Below are 18,931 nucleotides of genomic sequence, written 5' to 3' on the forward strand. Positions count from 1 at the left end.
CATTTCTTCCAGATTGTCAAATTTGTTGGCGTAGAGTTGCTCATAGTATGTTCTTATAATAGTTTGTATTTCTTTGGTGTTAGTTGTGATCTCTCCTCTTTCATTCATGATTTTATTTATTTGGGTCCTTACTTTTTTCTTTTTGATAAGTCAGGCCAGTGGTTTATCAATTTTATTAATTCTTTCAAAGAACCAGCTCCTAGTTTCGTTGATTTGTTCTATTGTTTTTTTGGTTTCTATTTCATTGATTTCTGCTCTGATCTTTATGATTTCTCTTGTCCTGCTGGGCTTAGGGTTTCTTTCTTGTTCTTTCTCCAGCTCCTTTAGGTGTAGGGTTAGGTTGTGTACCTGAGACCTTTCTTGTTTCTTGAGAAAGGCTTGTACCGCTATATATTTTCCTCTCCGGACTGCCTTTGTTGTGTCCCACAGATTTTGAACCGTTGTATTTTCATTGTCATTTGTTTCCATGATTTTTTTCAATTCTTCTTTAATTTCCCGGTTGACCCATTCATTCTTTAGAAGGATGCTATTTAGTCTCCATGTATTTGGGTTCTTTCCAAACTTCCTTTTGTGTTTGAGTTCTAGCTTTAGAGCATTGTGGTCTGAAAATATGCAGGGAATGATCCCAATCTTTTGATACCGGTTGAGTCCTGATTTAGGACCGAGGTTGTGATCTATTCTGGAGAATGTTCCATGTGCACTAGAGAAGAATGTGTATTCTGTTGCTTTGGGATGAAATGTTCTGAATATATCTGTGATGTCCATCTGGTCCAGTGTGTCGTTTAAGGCCTTTATTTCCTTGCTGATCTTTTGCTTGGATGATCTGTCCATTTCAGTGAGGGGAGTGTTAAAGTCCCCTACTATTATTGTATTATTGTTGATGTGTTTCTTTGATTTTGTTATTAATTGGTTTATATAGTTGGCTGCTCCCACGTTGGGGGCATAGATATTTAAAATTGTTAAATCTTCTTGTTGGGCAGACCCTTTGAGTATGATATAGTGTCCTTCCTCATCTCTTATTATAGTCTTTGGCTTAAAATCTAATTGATCTGATATAAGGATTGCCACTCCTGCTTTCTTCTGATGTCCATTAGCATGGTAAATTCTTTTCCACCCCCTCACTTTAAATCTGGAGGTGTCTTCGGGCTTAAAATGAGTTTCTTGGAGGCAACATATAGATGGGTTTTGTTTTTTTATCCATTCTGATACCCTGTGTCTTTTGACAGGGGCATTTAGCCCATTAACATTCAGGGTAACTATTGAGAGATATGAATTTAGTGCCATTGTATTGCCTGTAAGGTGACTGTTACTGTATATGGTCTCTGTTCCTTTCTGATCTACCACTTGTAGGCTCTCTCTTTGCTTAGAGGACCCCTTTCAAGATTTCCTGTAGAGCTGGTTTGGTGTTTGCAAATTCTTTCAGTTTTTGTTTGTCCTGGAAGCTTTTAATCTCTCCTTCTATTTTCAATGATAGCCTAGCTGGATATAGTATTCTTGGCTGCATGTTTTTCTCGTTTAGTGCTCTGAAAATATCATGCCAGCTCTTTCTGGCCTGCCAGGTCTCTGTGGATAAGTCAGCTGCCAATCTAATATTTTTACCATTGTATGTTACAGACTTCTTTTCCTGGGCTGCTTTCAGGATTTTCTCTTTGTCACTGAGACTTGTAAATTTTACTATTAGGTGACGGGTTGTGGGCCTATTCTTATTGATTTTGAGGGGCGTTCTCTGAACCTCCTGAATTTTGAGGCTCGTTCCCTTTGCCATATTGGGGAAATTCTCCCCAATAATTCTCTCCAGTATACCTTCTGCTCCCCTCTCTCTTTCTTCTTCTTCTGGAATCCCAATTATTCTAATGTTGTTTCATCTTATGGTGTCACTTATCTCTCGAATTCTCCCCTCGTGGTCCAGTAGCTGTTTGTCCCTCTTTTGCTCAGTTTCTTTATTCTCTGTCATTTGGTCTTCTATATCACTAATTCTTTCTTCTGCCTCATTTATCCTAGCAGTGAGAGCCTCCATTTTTGATTGCACCTCATTAATAGATTTTTTTATTTCAACTTGGTTAGATTTTAGTTCTTTTATTTCTCCAGAAAGGGCTTTTATATCTCCCGAGAGGGTTTCTCTAATATCTTCCATGCCTTTTTCGAGCCCAGCTAGAACCTTGAGAATTGTCATTCTGAACTCTAGATCTGACATATTACCAATGTCTGTATTGATTAGGTCCCTAGCCTTCGGTACTGCCTCTTGTTCTTTTTTTTGTGTTGAATTTTTCCGTCTTGTCATTTTGTCCAGATAAGAGTATATGAAGGAGCAAGTAAAATACTAAAAGGGTGGCAACAACCCCAGGAAAATATGCTTTAACCAAATCAGAAGAGATCCTAAATCGTGAGGGGGGAGAAAGGGGATAAAAAGAGGTTCAAAAAGGAATAAAGAAAGAAAAAAGAAAAAAGAAAGAAAAGAAAAGAATTAAAAAAAGAAAACAAATAAGAAAAATATAAAAAGGAAAAAATATATATATTGGATAAACTAGTTAAAAAACGTTAAAAAAGAAAAAGGTAAAAGTTAAAAAAAAATTTACTAGAAGGTGAGAAAAAAAACAAAAAATGAAAAAGAAAAAAATTAAATTACCTGCAAGACTAAAAAAAATCACAGGGAAAAAGCCATGAGTTCCGTGCTTTGCTTTCTCCTCCTCTGGAATTCTGCTGCTCTCCTTGGTATTGAAACCGCACTCCTTGGTAGGTGAACTTGGTCTCGGCTGGATTTCTTGTTGATCTTCTGGGGGAGGGGCCTGTTGTAGTGATTCTCAAGTCTGTGCCCCAGGCGGAATTGCACCGCCCTTCTCAGGGGCCGGGGTGAGTAATCTGCTTGGGTTTGCTTTCAGGAGCTTTTGTTCCCTGAGCGCTTTCCGTAGAGTTCCGGAGGACAGGAATACAAATGGCGGCCTCCTGGTCTCCGGCCTGGAGGAGCCGAGAGCTCGGGGCCCCACTCCTCAGTGCGCCCTCAGAGAACAGCTCCCAGTTACTCCCGTCTGCCTCCGGCCGTGCTCTGAGCTCACCGAGCCTGCGACCGGTTCAAGGTAACACCGAGCTATGAGCTTACTGTCGGCTCTGTCTCTGTAGCCGGCTTTCCTGTTCCAATACCTGCAATCTCTGGGACACTCAGACACCCCTGATCCTTCTGTGACCCTGCGGGACCTGAGGCCACGCTGACCCCGCGTGGGCTTCGCCCCGTTTTAGCCTCTGGAGTGATGTCCCTCAGCGGAACAGACTTTTAAAAGTCCTGATTTTGTGCTCTGTTGCTCCGCCGCTTGCCAGGAGCCAGCCCCTCCCCCCGGGGTCTATCTTCCCGTCGCTTTCGATTCACATCTCCGCCGGTCCTACCTTTCAGAAAGTGGTTGTTTTTCTGTTTCCAGAATTGCTGTTCTTCTCTTCGATCTGCCGGTGGATTTTCAGGTGTTTGCAATCTTTAGATAAGCTATCTAGCTGATCTCCGGCTAGCTGAAGTAGTCTCAGCCTGCTACTTCTCCGCCATCTTGACTCCTCCCCTCAATTGAGCATCTTTTCAAATACATGTTGGTCATTTGTATATATCTTCTTTGGAGAAGAGTCTCTGCAAGTCCTATACCCAATTTTTTAGTGTCGACTCCTAGAAACTTTTGTTTCTGTTCTACTCATACCACGCCTCTGGATGTCTGGCTCTGGTCTTCCCTTGAGGGCCTGGCAGGCTGAGGGCAGCAAGGACATGGCTTTTGAGGCGTCCCAGGAGCACAGCTGGCTCGTCGTCCCCCAAACAGCTTAACTCTGCCCTCTCCCTGCTGCATTCAACTTGGGATGATTTTACGAACATGAGGTGCTAAAGGGTATGAGTTTTCTATGGCTGCTGTAACAAATGATCACATGCTCAGGGGCTTAAAGAACACAGCCCCGGAGGTCAAAGGTCGAAAGTGGGCCTGTTGTACTGTATTCCTTCTGTAAGCCCTAGGGGAAGACTCTGCTTCTTTGCCTGTTCCGGCTGATGAAGACCCCTTCCTCCATCCTCAGAGCCAGCTGTGTAGCATCTTCTCCTTTCTCCTCTCTTGCCTCTTGTGTAAGGACTCTTGTGATTATATCAGGCCCACCTGGGTAATCCTAGATAATCTCCCGAACTTACAATCAGCTCAATCACACCTGCAACCTTTCTTTGGCTATATAAGGTAACATATTCAGTTTCCAAGGATTAGGACGTGGATATCTTGGGGGAGGAGGGGCAACAGTGTTCAGCCTGCCACACTGGCCGCGGCCACATAAAGGGCAGTGGCTGGAGCAGTTTCGATAGGCCAGTTTTTCATTAGAAGGGCTTCAGCCTTGACTTGGGTTAGTAGAAATTGGGTGTAGGGATCTGGAGGCTGGGGCTCAAGTTTTGGCTTGACCTTGACCTGGCTGTGGAAGCTAGGGCACGTGACTTGCTTTCTCAGAGTCCGTACCAGAAGGTCTCAAGGGCCCTCCGAGCTTGCTCCCCTGTCTCACCCCTGCTCTCCTTTTGTCTCCTCACATGGCTTTCTCCCGCTGGCTCAGCAAAAGCCTGGGGCGGGCCTGAAGGGGTAGAAGAGGATAGCTATGTCAAGCTTTGTGAAAATGGCTGCTGGGTGCCAATGTAGGGGAAACAGGGCGAGCAGAAGCAAAAGGCACAGGGGCTCTGCTTCGTGGCCAGCCTTCTTTCTCTAGCCCGCACACAACGGATCCCTGGCACAAATAGGTGGAACTCTTACATGCCCAAGAAGCTTGACTGGGCCACACATAACTTGCACAGTAATTTCATATGAAACTTCAATTATCCTTCTTTTCCAGTTCAAGCCTGATAAGGTCAAATATTTGTAAGCTGTCAGCCAGATGGAAGCCATGGCTCCCAAAGGCTCGGATGTTGTGTAACCCCAGCTGCGTGGTGACTGGCCCGGGCTGTTGTGTTCAGGGAAGTGGGAGAGAGTCTTGCCAACTCTGGCTGTGGCAGTGAGGGCAAGACATCACTAGGTGTTGTGGTCAGGTGGTCCTGCTGTGCTCTGGAGTGGGCTGGGGGAAGGGCTGGAGAACCGGCGTCCTTTTGGTGCTGGGGAAGGAGCGTGCAACTCCTCGTGTCTCACACCACCCTTTAGCACTGCCAACTCAAGAGACAGCGCTGGCTTGAAATAGTCAACCACCAGTCAGCACGTACTGGTGTTAACAGGTCCCATTTCTCCTTGTGAGATTATTCCTGTTTCACCCATAAGCAACCTGACCACCAAAGAGGTTAGGCTCCCTTAGCAACGATCACCCAGCTCAAAAGGGGAGTGGTGAGACGCAAACCGAGATCTGTCTTGTTCCAAAACTCATCTTCTTAGTCCTTTGGTTCTTTGTATCTCCTGGGCTCCTCCCTTCACCTGAAGCCATTGCCCTCAGGAGTGGAGTCCGGGAGCCACAGACAAGTGGAGTGAGGGGAGCTGCAGTCTGGAGGGGCTAACAGCTTGAAGAAACCACGTGCTCTGGCCAAGGCCAGTGGAACGCTTTAGAGAGTGAAGCTGACTGGAATTAAGTTTTGGGCCAGTCTCTACTTGGCTGCGTTGGTTTCACATCCAAATTTAGTTGTGGACTCTGAAAGGGCAAGGTCTCTGGCTTGGCAGATGTTACCAGAGCGTGTGTGTGGGTGGGTGTCCGTGTGCGTGTCCATGTGGGTGAATGTGCAGCTAGGGGAGGCTGGTGCCTTGTCGAGGTGGGGAGAGTATCTCCTGTGTCTGAGGCTTCCACCATGCCCGCCCCAGTGGGGCCCACACACCCAGATATTCCCGACCACTTACCTGGTGCTAGCACGGTGGGGGCTACGGCGTGGGAGCAGACGGGGCTCTGCTCGCTGGGTTATGTCTGAGCAGTGGGAGAAGGCATGCACTTGCTCCAAGGAGATACAAGGAAGGTGGCGGCAAAGGCCGTGGGCCGCACAGAGGAAGGTGGTGGGCTGCAAGTCCCACCGGGGACATGCACGTGTTTGTACGTGCACATTCATATGTGTGTGTGCGTGTGCCCCAGGGTGAATGTGTGGTCGTGGGGTAAGTTGCTTTTTTGGACCTCACCTATGGCAGCAGCAGCCACTCTCCCTTCCCCCGTCACTGACACCTTTACACAGTCCTGTGACCGCGTATGATTTGGGGTCAGTGTGTGGGGGGCTCCCTAACTCCTTGGCTTAAGTGGGAAGTTGAACCAAGCATTTTCCATCCTGAGTGGGAGTCCTAAGCTCCTAGTTTTATAAAGCAAACTGCCTTTCTTTATAAAAGGCAAACGGTGATGCTCAGCAAACAGTGGCTCAGTCGCAGGCTGCCAGGGGACCACCCAGCAGCAAAGCTATGTTTAGTCCCTGCGTGTTTTATATTAAAGGGCACTTCAGTGGAGGACTGAGTGCATAGAGCAGACAAAAGCAGATGCCCCATTTGCCCTGATCACCTTCTCCACCTGCTAACTCTGACCAGGAGAAAGGTGCTGCCATTCACCCCAAAGATTCCACATCTCTGTTCTTTTCTTTCGGGAGTTGTTAGCTCCTGTTTCCCAGGTTGGGAAAACCAAATAAATCTAGGAAGGCTGCTGAAGGAAGCAGACATGCAAGGAGAGCTAATGAGCAGGTGACTGTGGTTCCAGGAGCATCCGGCTCCCAAACCTGAGTGCAGCAGAGAGGACCAGGAGGAGCAGCTTGCTAAGTCAGCATAGTTCAGAGGCCGGGCGCTGTGCAGGGCAGACACTACATAACCCTCTGTTAAGGAGTTATGGCCATTCTGGTCCGTGTTTGCTGAGATTCAGGGGTGGGGATGAACCCAGGTAAGTGGCTGCCCTATTAGATAGGTGTTTTTCAGATTCAATTATTTATTAGCATAAAGGAGGGAATTGAGGAGTGGGATGGAGGCATTGAGCATCCCTCTAGGAAGCCTATTTCTTTTGCAAGCATGTTCCAAATGATAAACTCTTCTGCCACCCACATTTGAATTCTAGAATCAGTGAGTGCCAAAAATTATATACGATCTTAGAGATCATTTGGTAAACTCCTTCATTTTACTGACGAGGTAAACACACAGAGGGTGATGAATTTATCCAGAGTCCCAGGGCTCCCTAGCAGAGTAGGGAGGAGGAGACCCATGTGCCCAGGCCTGGTCCTTGGTCTTCTTGACCCAAGGTTTACTGATGACCGAATGAGATAAGCTAGAGGGCTGTATGTGCTTCAGTGGAAATGTGGAAGTTCATGAATGGCTGACTCTGAGTGGGGTCTCTGTACAGGTGCCTGCAGAGGCCTTCGGGGTACTAAGCCTGATGGCTCTTCTCAGGCTAGGGCCTCCCCATGCCTCTCCTTCATTGCTACAGGCCCCAAGACCCAGCCCACTTTAATAACAGCCTCAACAATAGAAGCAATACTAATACCTACAGTTCACTGAGAACTTCACATAAGGCTGGGCCATGCCACCTGCTTGTAAATGTCTTAAAATCCTTGAAACAGCTCAGAGGTCCTTGAGTCTCCGAGCTTTTAACCAAGTTGCCCAGACCAAAAGGGCTTGTAAGTGGCCACAGAGTACAAACTTGGGTCTTATGTCACTCCCTACTTTGCCGTTAGCCACTAGACTCCACAGCTTTCTTTTCTGGCTGCCACTATCCACTTAATTCCAGGGCAACCTGTCCCTAAAACTCAGTATTTACAGATCCCAGGCTCTTCTTTCCATGCTGTCTTCACAGGCCAGCAGTAGATTCTCATTGTCTTAACGGTTCCAACCCTCCTAATTACTGTGGTGACATAGTCTGAGGAGACCCACATAAACAGGGTGACAAAGGTGTGGAGATGATGGAGTTTTACAGCATTTCTATAGTGCTGGTTTCTGCTCCATTGAATCATAACTCCATTCCGAGATGAAGAATGAAGGTGACGTTGACCTCTGCCTTCTAGTTTTGGGTTTTCAAAAGTAGATGTTCCTGCATCTCCCCACCTGTTCCCTTTTGTCCCAGGCTTTTGATGTACCTGAGCCCTATAGAAGAATCTGGGCAGCACTAGAGTCCTACATTGAACTTGGGTCTCTATGGACCCCTAACCTAGGGGCAGCCCTTGCTCTGCATCTCTGCTACACCACAAGGGTGGCCCTCGTCAGATGTTTTCCTCCGTCTTTCAAGGAGGAAAAGATGGAGGAGAGGGAGACCACTCCTGAGTGGTCAGGTACTACTGGCCTAGAAGCCAGCAGAAGGAAGAGAAAAGGCAGCTTGGGGCTCAGGAAGGAGAGAAAACGCATACACACCCGGGGGGTGGCCGGGGAGAGCTCGAGAGGTTCCTGGCTGCAAGAAGCTCTGAGGAAGGAGCATGGATTTAAGATTCCTGAGAAATTGGAGGGCTTGGAGATGGCTGAGTTCGTCCTAGCCTGGGTCTCATAGGATGGGGGCCATGTGCTTCTCTCTGCCTTGGTTTCATCGTTAGCGTGGGAATAATGTCACTTGTCTCCTCACCTAAAACTATCAGGATGCTGAGGTGAAATCCCATTCCTTAAGTGAACACTCTTTTTATACTTGATGTGTGTCAGGCACTGGGCTAGGCAGCAGAGCTATGGAGATGAATGCATCATGGCCTGTCCTGGAGACATGCCAGGTGCCCAGAGCAGAGACTTTGGACAAGATTGAAACTGTGGAGAGCCAGGCATTGATCTAACGTTCTGATCACCCAACTCTCCAGCCAAAGATCTGACGCCTGATAGTGAATGGTGCTTGAGAATACCGTCGATGTATTTGGACGTGAGTCTGGTTTCACTCAGTTGTGAAGACATGTTTGTGTATGCGCACGTGTGATTTATTTGAGAATTGGAAACGATTTATGACCAAAATTCTTTGCATCCTTTTCTGGGCCCGAGTCACGTGCTGAGGGCCTGAGCAGAAGGCTGTGCAGGGATGCATGTGAATAGGGGTAGAGATTTGTCCTGCCACACACCTCCCTCTGGACTAGGCTGAATTCACCCTTCCCAGCCTTTCCTGAAGAACAGCTGCCTTCGCCTTCCAGCTCTTTGTTCCTCAGAAGACAGCCCCCCTCTGCTTCCTAGATCTCTGTCCTCTTGGAATATTCTTCCAAGTGCTTTGGGTCCAACACTCTCTCTGCTTTTTATAAAAAATTAAATTAAAATTTTAACATTATTGTAATATGGAAAACTTACATAACATGAAGCTTATCATCTTAATTTTTTTTAGTGTGTAATTTAGTGGCATTAAGTATATTCACATCATTGCTCTGCAGTCACCATCATCCTTTTTCATCTTCCCAGTGAAAGTTCATACCCCTTAAACATGAACTCTTCCCCTTCCTCCCCCAGCCCCTGGTAACCACCCCTCTACTCTCTGTCTCTATGGGTAGGACTCCTCTCAGCACCTCACAGAAGTGGAATCAGACAGTATTTATTTCATGATGGGCTGACTTCACTTATCATCATGTTTTCAAGGCTCATCCATTTTGTAGCCTGTGTCAGAATTTCTTTCCTTTTTAAGACTGAATAATAGTCTGTCGTATGTATAGACCACGTTTTTGTTTATTCATTCTTCTGTCGATGGACTCTTGGGCTGTTTCCGAATTTTGCTGATGGTGAATAACATGGCTCTGAACTTTGGTGTGCCATCTGTGCTCGCGTCGCCACCCTCGGTTCTTTCAGATAAAGACTCATAAGTGGCCTTGATGCATCATATGACAATTCTGTCTTTAATTTTTTTGAGGAACCCCAAATACTTCCCGTAACTATTGTGCCATTTTACATTCCCACCAGCAGCGCACAAGGGTTGGCCTTCCTCTGCTTCCTTACCAATACTTGCCATTTTCTGACTTCTTTAAGAGTACTATGGGGTGTGTGTGTGTGTGTGTGTGAAGGGCTCTCTCTGGCTTTAGGAGCTTCTACGTGAACCACATGGAGCCCCAAGGAGTCACAGAGGAAACCCTGGGATAATAAAATAGAAACGAAACAAGGGCTGGAGGGTCCTATTTCTCTCTGTTGCCCTTCCTCACTCAGCGGCCCCTTGGGTTGACCTTGCCCTGTGAGCAGATTGAAGCCCACCTCTGAGGATGGCTGAGCACATGCTCGAGCCAGGAGCCCAACCCAGGAGCCCAACCCAGGAGCAGTCGGAGCTGGATGTCAGGCCGACTTACTCAGCCCTGATCTGCGAGGTCTGTGGGGAGGAGATCCGGGCACCTAGGAACTCCGTAGGAGTAAGACTGGCTGGGGAGGGGTGATGGGGGCAGGGAGATACCAGACTCAAGAGTTCTAGACCTGAGGCTCTGAACTAGGAGGACTCTTATGGTGTTTGGTTGAGCCTCCTTACTCCTGAGAGGAGGAAACCGAAGGCCAAAGAAGGAAAGTGATGTGTCTGATCCGCATGGAACAAATGGGTGTTGAAGTCGGGGCTGGAATTTGGCTCTCTTGACTTCTGGTCTGGTTCTTCTCTTACCAAACTCAGAGAACAGTCGAGATGGCTTCAAAGCTCTCTGAAGCTTTGTTTTTACCAAGGAATAGCAGGCTTGGGCTGGGGGGACTTGCTTATTTTTTCGTTGCCTTCCACCTTCTTGTCTGCCTGCTGTCTGGCCGAGGTTTTGTGGGGATTAATGAGATAAATGGCTTTGACTTTTCCAAATGAAAGAAGCATTATACTTTATACAAAACATTGTTATTAAATAGCCTGAGAGCGCAGAATACTGAGCAAATGTGTTTCTTTTGTCCCACCTTAACAAGAATTAGAGACCTCAGGAGCAGGACAAATGGGCCGTGGATGGGTGTGTTTGGGCATTATGTTTTTAGTGTGTAAATATGTGCATCGTGCCCCCACTTCCCCGCACACAGTGTAATCCCGTATAGTGGAAGGACTTCAGAGACTTTCACCAAGAGAGGTTCCTTGGAAAGTGGAGTGCTGTTTTCAAGGATCTCTGCAATCTTCTGCATTCTGAATTCTCTGGCTAGATTCACTTTTTCACAAATTGACATGATTAAATTTGTGTGTGAGATATAGCACTTTTTAAGAGGTGATTGCTTAACATGGAGGGTGTGCTTCTGGGAAAAAGACTTTTTTTTTTTTTTAAATAAAACAGCTTTCATGTTTTATTTTACTTCATTGGCAACGAGATGTTCTTCTTTAGTGCCCTGAGGCGTTATATGTGGACATCTGTGAAAGGGTTCTTATTAAGTATCTTTATATTTGGGTAGTACTTTCGTAGACATAACCTCATTTAGTCTTTACTATTGTCCTGTGAGGAATGTATTATTACCTGTATTTTACAGATGAGTAAACTGAGAAGTGTGCATCGTTTTGTGCTCAGCAGTGTGGCCGGTGGGGGAACGGGGCCAGGGGCCTGTGCTCTGACCTCCCTCCTTCCAGTGTCTCATTCTGCTCCAGCTTCTTCGAAGGGCTGGCACTGAGATGGATGGCACCCCTCAGACCGGGGACCTGAACCAAGGGGTCCTGGTGTCTTTCCCTACGATGCATACACATACCTGTTCCTACTTCTTGGAGACTGGCTGGTATTTAATGGAATTGTGGTTACTAATCAAGATGACAAGAAAAAAGAAAGTGTCTTGCCCGTATAGGTATCTTGGCTAACTTTCAAATCAACTGTTTCACTTTACCCTAAACCTAAAAATTATTTATTGATTGATTGATTGATTGATTTTATTTATTTATTTCACAGACAGAGATCACAAGTAGACAGAGAGACAGGCAGAAGAGAAGAGGAAGCAGGCTCCCCACTGAGCAGAGAGCCTGATGCAGGGCCTGATCCCAGGACCCTGGGATCATGACCTTAGCCGAAGGCAGAGGCCTCAGCTCACTGAGCCACCCAGGTTCCCCTAAACCTAGATACTTTTGTTTCCAGAGCGAAACAACTGGAGACCCAGGAGTGCAGATATCCTTTGTCCTTAGTTTAGGTTCAAGGCAGCAGAGGGCTGCACAAAGGCACCTGGCGACTTTTCATGGGACTCCCGTTTCTCTGTCGCTGCAGGCAGATGGCTTGTATTTTCCTGTGGTGCCCGGGATGGAGAGGTGGAGGCCCTAGGCAGCCTAGGAAGATGGGTGGCCCGTTTGCCAGGTAGGGTCTGTGGGCACAGCCTACCCCAACCCCCTCAGAATGGGTCTGGCAGTGGCTGGACAAGAATCTGGCACCGGTTTGGCTACAGTAATTTTGGAAGTATACTTAAATGATAAACCAAAACCATAACTTTTTTTCTTTCCGATCACCAAAGAATTATTTACTGTACAGACTTTGGAAAATATAATAATTTCAAAAAGACCTAGTACTTACAAGATTCTTACTCTTAGCACTATTCTGAGAGTTTTATATATATTAACTCATTTGATCATCATAACAATGCTGTGTGATAGGCAGTGTTATGATTTCTATTTTACAGATAAGGAATCTGGGGCACAGAGAGGTGAGGTAACTTCAGTCACACAGCTAGTGACTAGCAGAGCTAGAATTTTCATCGAGACCATCTGGTTTCTAAGTCCGTGGCCCTGAGTTCTGGACTGAACTGCCTCTCTGAAAATAGATGGGGCCACCTGAAGATAATCACTAGTACCCTTCCTTCCTCACCCCTCCCCTCCCCCTTCCTTCTTCCCTCCCTTGTACCTACACTTCTTTCTTTCCTCCCTCCCTTCCTTTCCTCCTTCTTTCCTACCATTTTTATAAATTTTTATTCTAGCTATTTACAGGACAAAAATCTAGATAGACACGTACATTTATTAATGGTGCTTTTTCTGAGGTGGGGGACTTTCTAAGATACTCATTTTTAAACTGTTGGACTTTCCTGCTTTTGAACAGTGTTTTCCTTTCAAGTTTAGTAAAAATAGTAGAGATCTTAAATCCTTTTTGTCAAGTTCTTGATCTAGAAAGACAATTTTTAAAAAAGATTGATGTTTAGTTGAACTACTAGGACTATTTCTATGTGTTTCCTTCTAGTCTTTCTTCTATGGAAGAAAAAATGTCTTAAAAAAATTGGGGTCATATAGTTCATACATTTTGGGCCTTATTTCTGTTGCTTAATATGTGGAAATTTTTTTCTATTTTGTTTTTCAAAACATAGTTTTTATGGCTTCTAAAATTCTACTGTGTGGAGGTGGCATCACAGGACAGTCCCCTTGTGATGGGCTTATAGGTGATGTTCAGTTTGGTGCTGGTATGATGTACACTGTGGTGACTACCTGCGTAGGTTGCTTTGCTGGAGTGTTGGGTAGCTCCTGAGAAGAGTAGTGGAATGATTGAATTCCTTAAAGACTCTCATTAGGAGTGCTAAATAGCTTTCCCTACGGGGCCGATGAGCCCATGCTTCCCGCTGGGCCGGGTTCTGGAGTTCAGCTTCCCCTGCCCCTGGCAGGGCTCAGAGGCTCCAGGAATAGTCAGACCTCTCTTCCACAGAACAGAAGCTCTCCTGGCCCGGAGGGTCTGAGTCTGTGAGCTTTGAGCTCTGAACCTCAGCAGGGCTGCAATGCCATATGCTATTCCTCTGTGGCTGTGTGGCCGGCCCTTCACAGGCATGGAATAGAGTCAGAATTACTGCTGTTCCCCCAGGGTGCTCTGCCCACTTCACTTGGCACAGGATGTGGGCAGATGAGTATTAGCCAAGTGAGTCTTCCTGTCACCCCATCCTCCCAGCTGGTGGGAAGGAAGGAGGATGGGATCACTGAATACACTAAAAACTGTCCTTTCAAGATGGCGCTGCCTCCTGTGTTCTCTTTCTGGTGATTGAGAGACGTGAAGAGACTCTGTGTCTCTGTTTTCCTACTAATAAAATGGGACCAAAGCAGCAAAACCCTCTCTATCTTGGGGCCAGAAGTTGAAGTAATTAAAAAATGTCACGGGGAAAAACATGTATTGGGGTAGTGACCCTTTCAGATATTCACCCTTTTGTTCAACACATGCTCCAGGCTGTTCTGGACTCTGAGGATACAGTGATGAACAAAATGAACAAAGGTGCCTACTTCTTGGGGCTTCCCTTCTGATGGGAGGTAAGAGACAAATATATACCTAATATATGAAATAAACACAGAAGGGGCTTGGCCAGTTGAGTGTCCGACTCTTGATTTCCACTCAGGTCATGATCTCAGGATTGTGAGATCGAGCCCTCGTCAGCCTCTGGGCTCAGCAGGGTGTCTGCTTTGGATTATCTCCCTCTCTCTCTGCCCCTCTACCCCTACCCCACTTGTACACTCCCTGTCTCTCTAAAGAAAGAAATAAACACACACAAGTGACATACTAATCTAAAATAATCAAATAGCATCATCTCTGTAAACTTCTGTATAGAAATCTCTGACAGACAGAAATTCTGCAGAAGAACTTCCACGTGGCAAATGTGTTTTATTCACCTACTAGGTGACAGCCAGTCTGCTGGGTTTCTGAGGCCACAAAACTTGTTCCTGCTCTCAAGGAACTTACAGATCACTGGGAGAATATGAGAAGGGCCCACATACCAGAGTGTAACCCCTCTCAGTGCTCACTAGCCATTGCCAAGGAGACCTGGAGCTAGTGCTTGGTCTTCTCATTGCTGTGTCAGACTTTTGGCATTCTTCTTGCCCTGTCCCCAGACATCAGCATGCTGAAGGCTTTTCCATTTTTCCAGCTGGATGGTATCTGACCTCAGTCAGGGCTGCATCTATTTCTTTTACTAAAATGGCTACTTTGTAGTGGCCTTGAAAAAGTAGAAATGCTGACTTCTGATAAACTTGAACTGATCCACTGGGTCCTGTAATTGAGGTTAGCCATGACCAGGGGGTGCCTTCGTTCAAATAGCAGGAGGTGGCAATTTTCCTTCTCTCCCTGCTTGGACATAAGTGGAAGAAATGTTTTATTATCTTTACAATTTATTATCTTTGGTTGGAAAGTGTGATTTAGTGTGTGTATCTATCAGTTTGTTTTCTAACATTTTTCTTTGCTTGCTCTCTGATGTCAGTATGACCCTGAGTAAGGTGAGGGGAATGACTCTATGGTTAGTGTCCTCTAGACAAGGTACTACTGGGAGATCTCTGCAGGGACTTCATGGGAGTCCCTCCAAGGGTTCCTTCTCCTTTCTTTCTCTCCTTTAGACTAGCTGCCTGATGAAGAAAGAGAAAAGACGATTTAGTTTGCTGGATCACTAAAAGGTGTGAACAATAGCGGTTTGACCACTCTTCCTGTCAGCTTGGGCTTCTGAAATACTCGCGGTTCTTTGCCTTGGTCCCGTCATTAGAGAGGAGTGGGATGTAGAATAGGAAAGAGATGGTTTTATTTAAGGCAGTGTCTGGATGATTTAGTCAGGGGGATGGCCACAGATATCCTTAGGTCCCTGTCTTTGTTTTGGAGCGTTTGACTGCTGTGGTCACCGGCCTGTTCTGAATATCCCCATCTCTCATGAGCAGTGTTTGTAGAAGGGTGAGGGAAGAGTGGAAGAGAATGCTGTTGAAAAGAGTGTGAAAATGGCTCTGGTGAGAGGTAGAAGCAGCAGATGTGACACACCATGAAGATCCTTTGGGTGCTTGGTCTGGGGAGTGGATTCCATTTCAGCTGGGATGTCCTAGGTTCTCTTAGGACCCACTCAGTTTGGGTGGAAGCATCAGCCTCCCCATTTGTCCCTTGGGGTCATTACTTTCTCTTCATTTGTCAAGAGGATTAACCACTGAAAAATGACTTTTGGTTGCTGAAGTTGTTTGTTGGGTCTCAGACCCTCTTATGCTTTGAACACATGCCTTTTTGCATTGAGTGGTTATTTCCTGATCAGAAAATCCACCCGCCTATCAGCATCTGAATCAGTCCTTGATTGCTTTTTTTAAAGAAGTTCCATCACAAATTATGCTCTTTCCATCAGGACTTCCTCTTAATGTAGGCCTGTGCTGTCCTATATGATAGCCACAAGCCATCTGTGGCTATTTACATGTAAATTAATTGAAATTAAATAAAATTTAAAATGGCTGTAGTTCTGTAGTTGCACTTGCTACATTTCAAGTGCTTAAGTATCAACAATGGCTGGTGTCTACTCTATTGGACATCGAAGAATTAATAGGATATTTTCATTACTGTAGGTGTTCTATTAGACAGTGAGACTATAGACTCAGGCAGAGTTCAGATCTACAGTAGACACTGTAGTCTACTACAGTGTCAGTAGACACTGCCATAGTATTTTTGAGAGGAAACATATTCAATACAGGAATTTAAGGGCTTACAAAATCATGGTAAGTGTTGGGAGAGCAGGCTCTAGGTTGGACCTCTAGGAATGACTCCCGGAACAAGGCTGCAGAGCTGACCCATCAAGGGGACTGGGACTGTGGTATAATTAGGCAGCTGGGGAATCTGGAAGCCACTATACCAAGAGCTGGCTCCAGGGTCACACCACCTTATCAACGTTCCAGGCATCAGGAAAGCATCACCAGAGCCTTGTGAAATAGATGGGCTCACTATACTTAGTTTCATTCACTTCTTGGGTTGGCCAAACTCCATAGCCACATCAGGAAGTCCAGCTACGAGGGAAGTTGGAAATTGGAGTTTCTAGCTCTTTAGCATCTGCAGGACAGGCAGGGACAGCAGACGGAGGTTGGAATTGCTGCTGAGTTAGTCCACTGGTCTACCCCATCTGCTACATGGGGTTGAGCCAGAGCTGAAGCTTCTCTGAGTGAGCACCACTGGGCTTAAGACAGACAGGGCCTTGGGTATCTGAAAACCAGGAGACAGTATCTTCCCAGTTCGAGTTTCCCAGCTATCTCTGTAACACTCTAGATAGAGAAGATTAATGGCTTCCTGCTTTCTAGTCATTTGGTCTTTAATGGGCAGAGAAAGCATGGTTTCTGTTCCAGGTTTGCTGCTGCACTTTTAAAGAGAATGGAGGCTCCTGGTCACTGCAGTGAGATGACAGACCGGCAAGAGTGAAATGGGCTTCTGCAAAGGTCTCGGGTGACACCCTGGCCCGAGAGAAAGCATTTCCTTTGCACTGGGGAGCTTGCTAAGTGAGAGGATGGTTAGGACCTCAGGAGGAAATGCATTTTCAGTTCTCTCCCAGCCCAGTGTGAACTGCTGCTCCTTGCTCCATAAATCAGTCTGGGTTGCTATTGTGTGTACTAAGTCTTGTCTTTAGTGGTGAGCTCCCTCGTGCACAGATGAAGGTGCTAAGACTAAGAGGGAGGTTGTGCTGTCGAAGTTCATCTGCAGCACTGTGCTTTTCTCCACACACATGGCTAATTGGGGATCTCTATATGCCGGGAGTTTGGGCATCTCTAGTCAAGTGTAGTATGGAGGCAGGGAGATAGCCGGTGTTTGAACTCTGCCTATTTACCTTAGAGGATAAGGGTTGGGGGTTGTGAGAAGGAATTATTTAAGCCTAAACCTGAGGTGAGAGAAGGAATCACCAAGCCAGAAGCATAAGGAATAACATTCTAGGTATGTGCAAAGGTACTGTGGCATATAAGGAGGGAGCATTTAGGAAGAGTGAAATGAGGCCAGTATGTGAGGATTGCCTTGGACCAGGCTGAGAGTGGAATGAGATGAACTCAGAGAAGCAGCTGGGGCCAGCCTATGTGGGCTTCATAAGTCATGGCAATGAATCTAGATTCTGAAGAGATTTATCTGGAAGAATGACAGGAGCTGATTTATGATTTATATTTTTTAAAAGGTCACTCTGGTTGCTGCATGGAGATTGGATTGGGGATAAGCAAAGAGAGAGAGAAATGCCAGGGGGCTACTGCAGCCTTCTGGACTAGAAACAGATGGAGGCCTGGACTAGGGGGTGGCTTGGGAGATGGAAGTCATGGCTCCCAAGCTCTACCTTCAGAAATCCCAACAACTGGGTGTGCCTGGGTGGCTCAGTGGGTTAAGCCTGTGCCTTCGGCTCCGGTCATGATCTCAGGGTCCTGGGATCGAGGCCTGCATCAGGCTCTCTGCTCAGCGGGGAGCCTGCTTCCCTTCCTCTCTCTCTGCCTGCCTCTCTGCCTACTTGTGATCTCTGTCAAGTGAATAAATAAAATCTTTAAAAAAAATAAAGATTTTATTTATTCACTTGACAGAGATCACAAGTAGGCAGAGAGGCAGGCAAAGGAAGTGGGGGATGGGTAGCAGGCTCCCCACTGAGCAGAGAGCCCAACACAGGCCTCGATCCCAGGACCCTGAGATCATGACCTGAGCCGAAGGCACAGGCTTAACCCACTGAGCCACCCAGGCACACCCAGTTGTTGGGATTTCTGAAGGTAGAGCTTGGGAGCCATGACTTCCATCTCCCAAGCCACCCCCTAGCCCAGGCCTCCATCTATTTCTTGTCTTTAACCCAGGCACCCCTAAATAAATAAAATCATAAAAAAGAAAAAGAAAAAAAAAGAAATCTCAACAACTATATCCAAGAAGTAAGAGGAAGAACCTGAATAAGCTCATGCTTTAGGGCATAGACAGGCTGATGCCATCAGTTTCTGGTGTTTACCTCTTATCAGCCTTCATCTTTATCATGACATCACCATACTGCTGCTGTTAGCAAATAGATATTGACCATCTTCTGCAATAAGGCCCTGGATCAGGTATATGGATGGAGATGGATTAAAGGGAAAAAAATCCACTCTTTCATTCCTGAACACCTTCCGAGTCCCCAGCTCCACGGGGCTGGGGGCCCCAAGGAAACATAAGCCACTGCCTCCTGACTTGGACGCTTTCCTTGGACCTTGCGGAGCAGACTGACCTGTGGCTGTCCAGTCTGTGCAGGGGTCTTATCCTCATCCTGGTTCCTTGGAGAGGCAGCAGCCTCTGTGTGTGGGAGGAGGGAGCTGCTGCTGAAGTCAGGGGTGCTGGGCCATTTGACAAATGGGAATCATTTTCTTCTGTGTGAGGGCAAGGTCGCTGCTGCGGGCGCCCACCTGTTTGTGCGGCCTGATCTGCTGAGCTGCTGCTCTGGGGCTCATTCAGGGACAAGAACAACAGTAAAAATAGTTCAGGAAAAGCAGGAGCCAGAGC

The 18,931-nt window shown here is 46.4% G+C and overlaps 1 protein-coding gene across 32 annotated transcripts in view; it reads left to right on the forward strand.

Annotated features, from left to right (window-relative positions):
- Positions 1-18,931, forward strand: part of CACNA1C (calcium voltage-gated channel subunit alpha1 C) — a 737,989-nt gene that overhangs the window by 136,845 nt on the left and 582,213 nt on the right. The window contains exon 1 of one of the 32 annotated variants that reach the window (XM_082741030.1): positions 12,047-12,067. The exons of the other annotated variants lie outside the window; for them this stretch is intronic. The gene's annotated coding sequence lies outside the window, so the exon portion shown is untranslated. Of the gene's footprint in view, positions 1-12,046; positions 12,068-18,931 lie in introns of those variants that run through there. 32 annotated transcript variants of the gene reach the window in all.

Source organism: Mustela nivalis (assembly GCF_964662115.1).
Source record: "Mustela nivalis genome assembly, chromosome: 7".
Lineage (NCBI taxonomy): Eukaryota > Metazoa > Chordata > Mammalia > Carnivora > Mustelidae > Mustela > Mustela nivalis.